The following is an 11,738-nucleotide window of genomic DNA, read 5'->3' on the forward strand; positions in this document are numbered from 1 at the left end:
CTTATGCTTGGAAGAGTCAATGGGAAACCCCACATGGGTGTTAACAATCCCAATCCTTCTTTTCATCCCACAGGGAAATATGCAAAACCAGTCACTGTGAATTTGTGGTCCCCAACACTCATGACTGCATAATCTCAAATCATCTTAGAGCATTAACAAACTAATAGTTGGGTGTGGTGATGCACCCCTGTTATCCCAGCACTCAGGAGGCTGAGGTAGAAAGATCACTGCAAGTTTGAGGTCAGTCTGGGCTACATAGCAAGACACTGCTTTTAAAAAATACTTTTATAACTTTTAAGTCTTTTTGAGAGAATCTCACTATGCAGTTCAGGCTGGACTTGAGCTCACATTTTAGCCCAGGCTACAACTCATAAGGATCCTCTTGCCTCAGTCTCCAAGTGCTGGGATTATAAGCATGAACCACTATGCTCAATTTAAAACATATTTTACATATATATATAATTTGAGAGACTACCCTAAAAAGTATGGCAAGATTGAAACCCTAGAAATTACAGCAGACAGACAAGTAGAGTAGAAAAAAGAAAGGACTGCTTTTATAACTTAATGATCACAGTATGATTGATAAAATTGTCATTCAGAAATATCACTAGTTAGGGCTGAGGATTTAACTCAGCAGTGTAAGCACCTGCCTAGCAAGTGCAAGGTCAAGAATTCAATCCGAAGCCCCCCCCCAAAAGTAGCCGGGTGTGGTGGCTCACACCCTTAATCCCAGCACTTTCCAGGCTGAGCAGGAGGATCACTGCAAGTTTGAGACCAGCCTAGCTACAAAGTGAGCTCAAGGCCAGTCTGAACTGCATAGAGACCATGTCTCAAAAAGACAAAAAAAAAAAAGACTATCGCTAGTTTGTAATGGACATAATTTTAAAGTGTTATTTTATTTTATTTTTTTGGTCCTTTGAGACAGGGTCTCACTATACAGTTCAGATTGGCCTTGAGCTCACTTTGTAGTCCAGGCTGGTTGAAAATTTGCCATAATCCTCTTGCCTCAGCCTTCTAAGCTCTGGGATTAGAGGCGTTGGCCACCACACCCAGCCACACCCAACTGTCGGTTTCTGAACAAAAAATGCAGTCTACTTATCATAAAGATATTGTAAAGGTGGAGGTGGCAACTTCATGGGTTATGGAGGAAACTTTGAAGGTGGTGGAGGTCATTTGTACCCCAAATGCTACTCCCCCTTTACACCTGTCCATCTCCTACCCTGGGCTTGGCTACTCTGTCCTCCTCATCTGTGTGGCGGGAACTTTGGTGGAAGAGGAGGCTCTAGTGGTGGAGGAGGTAACGGTGGATACCGTGGATCTGGAGGGGAGGGTGGCAACTATGGTGGTGGTTACCGTGAAGGAGGAACTTTCAGTGGTGGAACTATGGTGGTGGGAACTATAATGATTTTGGAAATTACAGAGAACAACAGCAGTCAATTTATAGACCCATGTAGGGGAGCAGTTTTGGTGGACGGAGCTCTGGCAGTCCCTAGGGTAGCAAGGAGCAGTTATGCAGCCGGTGATGGAAGTGGTGGATATGGTAGCAGAAGGGGTTTTCTTGTTTTTGGTTTTCGGTACTGGGAATTGAACCCAGGACCTGTGCTTGCCCGGCAGGCACTGTGCTTCTGAGCTATATCCCCAGCCCCTGCTTTTGTTTTGAGACCAGGTTTTACCGTGTAGTTTGGGCTGGCCTAGAACTCATGATGTAGCCCAGGTTGACCTTGAATTCATAGTGATCTTGCCTCAGCCTCCTCAGTGCTAGGATTATAAGTATGTGCTACCAGCCTGGCAGAGAAGATTTTAAAAGCAGAAAAGGACTACAGTGTTGGTTGTGGTGGTGCACCACCCCATCATCCCAGCATTCAAGAGGCGGAGGCAGGAAGACCATTGCAAGTTCAAGACCAGCCTGGGCTACACAGTGAGTTCAAGGCTGGCCTGAACCACAGAATGAACCCGTAGGAAAAAGACTACAGTCCTTAGCAGTAGAGAGTGAGGGGAGCCATGGAGGGTACTTTGAGGTAGAGGTCCCAGGTACATTAGAAGAATTGTAAAAATCTGCCAAAGAAAGAGGAATGATCCATGATCAGGAAAGTCACTGAAGTTTAAACAGGAAACACTTGGTATTGGGGACTGCCATAGCCACAGTTTGCACAAAGCACAGCTATTGGCTAATGCAACGTAGTGTCAATTAGATATACTTCCCCAAGATCTTCCATCTGTCGTTCACTGTATCAGGTACATTGCCCAACAGAGTGCGGTACTAGTGCCAAGAATAAAATATGAACTTTACTTTTTTTCCCCTCCCTCCTTATTTGAAAGTGTTATTTCTTTTTTGAGACAGGGGTCTCACTATTCAGTTCAGGATAACCTTGAACTTAGGATAGGCCTCCTGCCTCAGCTTCCAGAGTTCTAGGTTTTCAAGCCTGTGCTACCATGCCTGGATCCATTTCAACATTTTCTTCATATTTCACAATACCTAATATATATTTTGGTCCTTATTTATACTTTTGGTTTCTCACACCAGAGAAACAATGCATTATTTACTCCCCCAAAATTAACCTTTCAATATATGTACAGTTCAGTTTTTCTACATTTTAGTATAGAAACGTAAAATGCAGTTAGATCATTGTTAGTTACCATTTTGTATGAATGTTGTATCATTCACTATAAAGAAACACACACTGACTTTCAGGTTAGGAAAAATGAATTTATTCTCTGTATTTCAAACCATGAAGTGAACGGGCACTGACATGTGGAGGGAATACTTGTATGTTGTAATGTGAGTTTTAGATAAAATAGCATAATTAACTGGGCATGGTGGCACATGCCTGAGATCCCAGCACTCAGGAGGCTGAGGCAGGAGGGTTATTGTGAGTTCAAGGTCAATTTGAGCTACATAGTGAGTTCAAGGCCAGCCTGAACTGCACTAGGATATTGGTCGGTTGCAAAGAATTATCTGGTTAAAAAGATGATATCAACCCCAACCAGCTCCTGGTCATCATGGAGATGGACCCCTAGAATGAAGCCTTGAAGTTTTTGGGACACCTCTCTTTTCCTCGGGCCACGAGGTGGCAGGGTCGTCAAGTCCCAGAATGCAGCCAATACAGCATCAAAGCACAGAGTGGCTGCAGCAGGGGTCAGGCCAAATGGATGCACACACACAAACACACAAACACACACACACAAGCGGTACCATGGCCCGACCATTGGCAAGAACGCGAGCCGCCTGCAGGGGGCGCTGCAGGGGCCACTCCTTTTCCCTACTGCGCCTGGGAGGTGTGCAGACTAGGACTGAATGGCCTCACTGGGAAGTGTTACCCGCTCAGCGCTGGGTGTGTGGGTCCAGCCAGGAGTTCTCCGTGTGCCTTGAGGACATTACAACTTTGGGGACCTTTAAAGGACTCCTTCCATAGCTGGCACAAGGCAAGCGCCGTCCTGTGACGCAGTCTCCCCGTGTAGCGCTGGTCTGAGCCCTACCTTAGCACCACCTACCCCAAGACAGCCATGCAACACCACTCTGATCTGCCCTGAAACTTCAGGGTCTGCAGGCAGTTTCCTGCTGCTGAGAATACTATGACCGTGTAGGATAAAAAATAAATAAAAAATTTTAAAAAGATGGTGTCAAAGTGCCTTGCAGATTCTGTAGCCGACCTCACAATTCTACTCTACCACTCTTTTTTCCCCTTTACTACTTTCATGGTCTCTGTCAATCCAGCTTTCCATTTGTTAATGAATTAAGTAAAGCTTGGGCTGGGGGGGGGTGTGTGTAGCTCAATGCAGAGTAAATGCCTAGTGTTGTAGTCAGGAGATGCAATGAGAACAATTACATACAGGACACAGAATTTATATTATTTATAGTAGTCACCCAAGAATTAAATACAAAGAAAGTACAGGAAATCTGTCCACAACACTAAAGACCCAGAAAATCCAGCTGAGGGCCTGGATCCCACAGCAACGTCCTACATGAGTTCAGCTGAAGACCTGGAGCCCATGACAGTGCCCCCCACAAGTCCAGCTGGAGGCCTAGAGCCCAAGACAATGACTCATGCAAGTCGGTTCATGGATCTGTGCTGGGAAAGCCCAGCGGTCAGGGGTGGAAACTAGAAAGTCTATGCCAGTGGGGTTAAGGAGCTGTGCCATAGGTTGAGGAGACTACACTGGAGCCAAGAAGTGACACTCAAAATAAGGACCAGGGCTGCCCTGAAAAGTACCACGGCCATCCTCAGTGACAATGAGGTCCCGAGCTCTTCCAACAGTCAAGTACATGTCATGAAGCCAGTGTGACAAACTTCTCCTGGAGATTAAACAGCACTCATCTTTCCCTCAAGAGCCAGGAAGTGATGCTTAAAGTAGGGACCAAAGTTCCCCCAAAGTGAACCGCAGCCACCCTCAGTGACAAGGTCCTGAGCTCCTTCCAGGATAATGGCCTAATCCATCTCAGAGAGCTAGCTGTGACAAGCTCCTCCAGGAGAACCAATGGCTCCAAACAACACAGGAGAACCCACAGTGCCACAGTCTTCCTTTCCACGTCTCTTTTTATGAGGACAACTTTCCTCAGGTGGCCATCTATACTCAGCACCGTGCTGATTTAATTCAGCTGGTGTTAAACTGACCATCAGTTTTTGTTTTTATTTTGGTACTGGGGATCGAACTCATGACCTCACACTTGCCAGGCAGGAGTTTATGCTGCTGAGCTAAACCCACAGCCCCTGACCACCAGTTTTTAATCCAGAACATCTAGCATGTTCCAGGCCCTGAATCAACCCAAATGTCCACCAAGAGTTGACGGATGAACATATTATGGGATGTCACCCAGTGAAGCATTACTAGGCAACATCTAGGAATAGACTACTGGTACATGAAACCTTGCTGGATCTCGGAAGCATTACCCCAGGCCCAAGCAGCCACAGGCCACTGAGTCTGCATTGCATAATTCAGTGGTGACGGAGGAAGACCTGAGGCTGCCTGCGAATAGAAGAGTGACAGCCAAGGGGCTCGAGGGACATTTGGGAAATAACGAAATGCTCCAGGAGCAATTGTGGTAGGCAGTGTAGGGTTGCAAGCATGTGCCAAAGCTTGTTGCAATGTACATGCTTCAAAGGAGTGATTTTTACTGTATGGAAACTATGTGTCTGTGAGGCTGAGAGAGGAGAAAGGAGAAGGGAGGAGTGGAAGCCAAGGAAAGGACAAAGGAGGGGAGGGAAAAGTCTGCTGGTCCAGGAGCCTACAGAGGTGAGGGTAACAAGCAGGAAAAGGTGCCCATTCTCTTTTTGTATTTTTTAAATTTAAATTATTATTATTATTTTATAGTTTCCTGAGACAGGGTCTTGCTGTGTAATCCAGACTGACCTCAAACTCACAGTGATCCTCCTGCCTCAGCCTCCTGAATGCTGGAGTTACAGGCATGTGCCACCATATCCAGCAAACTGACAGCTTTCTTGGTCCCAGAAGAGAGGTGGGAGGAGTCAATGGGTGGCTGAGGTGGAAGGAGGCTCTATGTCCCCCACTTGCGTGTGCGGGATGATGGAGGGTGTCTGCCAGTGTCCAAGCCTCCTGTCTCCCAACTTCCAGTTCACAGGGAACACCAGACAGATCCCAGAGTATGGGCTTCTCTCTCTCTGCTGTCTCCCCTGAGCTTTTTAGGTCTCGGCTCTTCTTGCAGAATAACCCTTTCCCTGACTCCACTCAAGGCAGCTATGAGGATGTAATCCCCAAGTGCAGCGCACACCCGAGATCCCAGTTCTTGGGAGGCTGAAGCGAAAGCATTGCTGTGGGCCCAACATCAGCCTGGACTACATAGAGTTCAGGGCCAGCCTGAAATACAAAGTGACACCCTGTCTCAAAAAAATAGATAAAGCAGGGGATATGGGTCAGTGGAGCAGTGCTTGCCTGGCAACTGCAAGGTCCTGAGTTTAATTCCCGGTACCACAAACAATCTTATCTCTACACATGAGGTAACTAAGAGGCTGGGGATTTAGCTCAGTGGCATAAGCACCTGCCTAGCAAGCGGGAGGTAATGAGTTTGATCGCCAGAACCAAAAACAAACAAACAAAAAAAAAAACCCTCCCATGAGGTAGCTAAGTATTAGAGAGATTGCTCAAAGCTGAAAAACTGCAGTTTAAGCTCTTTTTGTCTAAGATTCCCCATATTCTTAAAAATTCTTGAAGATGCCAAAGATCTTTAATTCAAGTGGATTATATTAATCTCTATTTGCCAAATTAGATATTAAAGTTAAGAAATTAAAGCAAAAGGTCCTAGGATATAGCTAGGTAGCACAATGCCTGCCTGGCAAGCTCAAGCTTCTGAGTTTGATTCCTGGTACAAAAAAAAGAAAATTTACAAAAATATCTACTTAAGGGCTGGGGATTTAGCTCAGCGGCATAATAAGCACCTGCCTTGCAAGCAGGTGGTCATGAGTTCAATCCACAGTACTGATAAAAAAAAAAAAAAAAGAAAGGAAAAAAATATCTACTAATAGCTAGGCATAGTGGCTCATGCTTGTAACCCCAGCTACTTGGAAGGCTAAAGCAAGAGGATCACAAAGTCAAGTTCAGACTGAGTAAATTAAAAAGACACTGTCTAGCTGGGTGTGGTGATATGTGCCTGTAATGCCAGCATGTGGGAGGCTGAGGCAGGAGGATCATTGCGAGTTCAAGACCAGCCTGGGCTACCAAGTGAGCTCAAGGCACAGCAAGAATTTGTCTCCAAAAAAAAAAAAATTGTCTGTTGTAGTCAGGGGTTGCAAGGAGAACAGTTATATACAGGACATAGAATTTATAGTATTGTTTTATGAGGGTCACCCAGAGTTAAACACAAGAAAGTACAGGAAATCTGTCCACAATACTAAAGACCTAGAAAGTCCAGCTGAAGGTCTAGATCCCACAACAATGTCCTGCATGTGTCCAGCTGAGAACCTAGAGCCCCTGACAGTGCCTCCCATGAATCCAACTGGAGGCCTAGAGCCCAAGGCAATGACTCATGCAAGTCTGTTTTACAGATCTGCACTGGGAAGGCCCAAAGGTCAGGGATGGAAGCTAGAAAGTCTATGCCAGCAGGGTGACAGAGCTGTGCCAGTAGCTGAGTTTTACACTGGAGCCAAGAAGTGATACTCAAAATAAGAACCAGGGCTCCCCTGGAAAGTATCACATCCATGCTCAATGACAGTGAGGTCCTGAGCTTCTCCAATAATGAGAAAAGTTGAGTACATTATCAGGAAGCCAGTGTGACAAACCTCCTGGAGATTAAACAGCACACATCTTCCCCTCCTGAGCCAGGAAGCAATGCTCAATGTAAGGACAAGAGCTCCCCCAAAGTGAACCACAGCCACTCTCACCAACAAGGTCCCAAGGTTCTCTGATGATAATGGCCAAATTCATATCAAGGAAGAAACTCCACAAGCTCCTCCAGGAGAATCAAAGGCTCCAAACAACAGCAAAGCTTTGGAGAACTCACAATGCCCACACTCTTCCTCTCCATGGTTCTTTTTATGCTGGCAACTTTCCTCAGGTGGGTCATCTACACTCAGCACCATGCCAATTTAATTCAGCTGGTGTTAAGTTGACCACTCATTTTTAATCCATAACACTGTCTAATAAACAAAACAAACCTTAAAGAGCTGAGACTATGCTCTCTGGATTCAATACTCAGTACTGGGGGTGGGGAGGGGAGAAAGCCAAGTATGATGATATACACCTGTAATTCCAGCATTCTGGAAGGCTGAGGCAGAAGAGTCCCAATTTTTAGCCCAGCCTGGACAATTTTGCAACATTGCTAGGCTTGTCTCAAAATGAAAAAGGGCTGAGAGATGTTGCTCAGTGCAAAGGCCTAGGTTCAGTCCTCAGGACTGAAAAAAGTAATAAAAGTAATCACACTGTTTTACATTTTTCCCAGACTTCTGAAAGATCTGGTTCAAGAAAAGACCATCTCTTACCTGTCTCAGCATCCCATCTGCTGGAGGTGTTTTAGTTGAAATGCATTAATAAGATCCAGCCTCACAGGCCAAGGATTTAACTCAGCAGCATAAACGTCTGCCTGGCAAGCATGAGTTCCTGAGTTTGACCCCTGGCACCCACCTCCTGCCCCCAAAAGGATCCAGCCTCACATAGAAATGTGGGTGAAAGAATAAGGAGTTATTTTAATAGCTCTTTTTCTAGTACTGCAAATATTCTTCAACATGATCCCAAAACTCAGCAAAAGAAATTTCTTAGGAGTTGTTATCTGCAGTGTGGACTCTGGAGGCATACCAAGGACCGTTCAGTACTCTGGAATATTAAAGACATTATTGTGTCTTTCATTTTGTAGAAAACTTTGGGGAAGAGCGATGGATAGATGCATTACTTTGGTTGTGGTATTAATTTCACTGATGTGTAAGAAAAAGTCAAAACTTCTTAAGTTGCACACTCTTCATATGTGCTCATTGATTATCAATTGTTACTCAATACAGCTACTTTGTTTTGTTTGTTGTTGCTTTTGTGGAACTGAGGATTGAACCTGCAGCCCCATACATGCTAGGCAAGTACTCTGCTACTGGATTACATTCCCAGCCCTTTTTTATTTTTTTTCGATTTTTTAAAAATTTTAATGAAGGTAAAACAAAACAGAACAAAACAGGTCCGAAGACAGCAATGTAAGCGACACAGATTTCAAAGCAAGACAACAGGAGATCAACAGTGGCTACCATAATGCCTCTTGTTTTCTTCTACATAGTTGTCCATATCTTCACACACAATGAACTCATACAAAATAAAATAGTATAAAACTGATTAAGACAGAGTAATGAAGGCATTATAGGCTTTCAAAATCAGGCAATAGGAAAATCAACAATGGCTACTGCAATGTCTCTTGTTCTCTTCAAAATAGCTGTCCATACGCTTCGTGTATGTTGAAATTAAACAATACAAAGCAGACTGAAACCACTGTGAACAAAAAACAAAAGCACTACTGGATTTGACAGCATAACGATACAGAATCAGCAATGGATACCATAGTGTCTCTTTTTCTTCAAAGTAGCTGTTCATTTCATCACTCATAACATAATTGATTCTCATAAACTGTTTAGGAGAAGTGCTAGGTATGTATAAGCCTCTACATGTACAACTATCCTTTCTGCATTAGAGGGAAAAACAAAACAAAACAAAACAAAACAAGACAAATTACTAGAAAAACAAGAAACAAAAAAGACAAATAAATAACATTAGCAAAGAGCCCAAAACAATGAGGATATAGGCCTTCAAAACAAGGTGGTAGGAACATAACTAAGGTTGTTATTTTACATAGTGATCTTCAAGAGTTCCTCAGATTACCAGACACAAACATGCAAAATTGTTCCAATCCTTTGAATGTTAACTGTTTTGTTCCAAGAACTCATAGAATTTGTAGCACAATTTTCTTTTCCCTTCCTTTTTTCCCCCTCCTTTTCCCTGGGATATTATTTTTCCCCCTTTGAGAAGATTCTTACCCTTTCACTGTATTTATTGAGGATTTTGTGTCTTATGTACTCTTACCATTTCTTGTACTGGGGAGACAATATTTACACATGTGAGTTTGATTTATTTCACTCATGAGTATGGTTTCAAGTTGCATCCATTCCATTTATTTATTTATTTATTTATTTATTTATTTATTTATTGGTACCAGGGATCGAACTCATGACCTCCTGCTTGCCAGGCAGGTGCTTATGCCACTGAGCGAAATACCCAGCCCTTCCTTTCTTATTTTCATCGGTATATATTTGCTGTACATACTGATTACACTCTTAGTAGGGAGTTGGTAGTTGTACATAACGCACCTTAATTCTTTTTGCTTCCCTTCCCTCCCTCACCCTTTTAAAATTTTGAGACAAGGTCTTGCTAAATTGCCCAAACTGGACTTGAGTTTGGTTTTGTTTTTTTTTTGTTTTTTTTTTTTTGCCTTTTTGAGACTGGGTCCTGCTCTGCAGTTCAGGCTGGCCTTGGGTTCACTTTGTAGCCCAGGCTGGTCTCGAATTTGCAAGGATCCTACTGCCTCAGCCTCTTGAGACCTGGGATTACAGGAATGCACCACCACGCTCATTTGAGTTTTGAACTTTTGATCCTCCTGTTTTAGCCTCCCAACAGTACTTGAACTACAGGAATTCACAGCACACCTGGCTAGAAGGCCATAACCCTAAACTGGGTATGGTGATACACAGCTGTAATCCTAGCATTCAGGAGACTGAGGCACCAAGATCAAGTTCAAGCCCAGCCTGAACTGCACAGTGAGACCCTGCCTCAAAAAGCAAAGTCTGAGTTTTGAGCCAGCTGTGGTGACAAAGGCCTGTAGTCGCAGCACTCTGAGAGGCTGATACCGGAAGATGACAAATTTGGGCCTCACCTAGACAGTTAATGACTTAGAAATATTTGTCTCAAAATTAAAGTAAATAAAGATCTGAGGATTTAGCTCACTATAAAGTCCTTAAATTCAATCCCCATAAGGCAAAATCAAACAAAGCCTCTCCTACATTTGGTGTCCAGATGCTAAATATAGCAACACAAGGAAGAGAAGGAGGGAAGCCAGTGTTTGGGACCCAGCAAGGATCCGAAGTGAGAATAACTGTATGCAAAAATGTTCAGCATCACCGGTCATTTGAGGGATACAAATTAAAACAACGCTGGGATCCCATTTCACTCCAGAAAGGTAATTATCAAGAAGTCAACCAATAGTTGGGTGTGGTGGCCACACCTGTAATCCCAGCACTAGGGAGGCTGATGCAACCTTGCAAGGCTGAGACCAGCGTGGACTATAAAGTGAGCCCCAAGGCCAGCCTGAACTGCATTTGAGACCCTGTCTCAAAAAGACAAACAAAAAAAAAAAAAAAAAGGAAAAAAAGAAAGAAGTCAACTAACAACAAATGCTGGTGGGTTCATAGGGAAAAAGGAACCCTTTCCCACTGTTGGTAGGAGTGTAGACTGGTGCAACCACTATGGAAAACAGTGCAGAGATTCCTGAAAAAACTAGGACTAGAGGTTTCATTCAGTCCAGCTATCTCCCTTCTTGGTATCTTCCAAAAAGAATTAAAAACACGCGTTTATAACAAATCAGTTTGTAATAGCTAAATACTGGAAACAGCCCACATGTCCATCAATTGGTAAGTGGATAAAGATGTGGGGGGTTTTGCCAGGCATAGTAGTACATGCTAGCAATCCCAGCACTAAAGATGCTGAGGTAGGAAGGTCACTGTGGGTCTCCCTGGGCTACATAAGTGGGTTCAAGGCCAGCCTGCACTATATGCTCTGTCCCAAACAAAACAAAACAAAACAAAACAAAAACGAGAAGATGTAGGTTGTTTTTATACAATGCAGTACTACTCAGTCATAAAGAAGGGTAAGTTTGAGACATTTCTAGGTAAATGGATGCACTTTGTAACCATACTCAAGTGAAATAAATTGCACGCACATGTACATACTGCATAGTTTCTCTGGTGTGAGAAGCCAAATAAGGACCAAATGTGTAATAGATATTGTGAAACAGGAAGAAAATGTTCAAAGGAGGAGAACTAACAAGGTGAAAGAGGGAAAGGAAGGAAGGGACAAGGAAAAAAAGAATAAAAGGGAAAAAACGGAAGCCAAGTTTTTGTAAATAGGGAAGGGAAGAGGGGTTGAAAGGAGGGGAGGGGAATGGGGAAGGAAGCAGCAAGGGATAGCATGCGCAGACACAAGTTCCCTACGATGAATATGATCATTTTGTACCCACAAAATTCAAAAAATGAAAAAAAAAGTGC

The sequence above is a fragment of the Cavia porcellus genome, unplaced genomic scaffold, assembly GCF_034190915.1.
Source record: "Cavia porcellus strain 051 isolate PalLab524CR breed Dunkin Hartley unplaced genomic scaffold, mCavPor4.1 scaffold_29, whole genome shotgun sequence".
Taxonomy (NCBI): domain Eukaryota; kingdom Metazoa; phylum Chordata; class Mammalia; order Rodentia; family Caviidae; genus Cavia; species Cavia porcellus.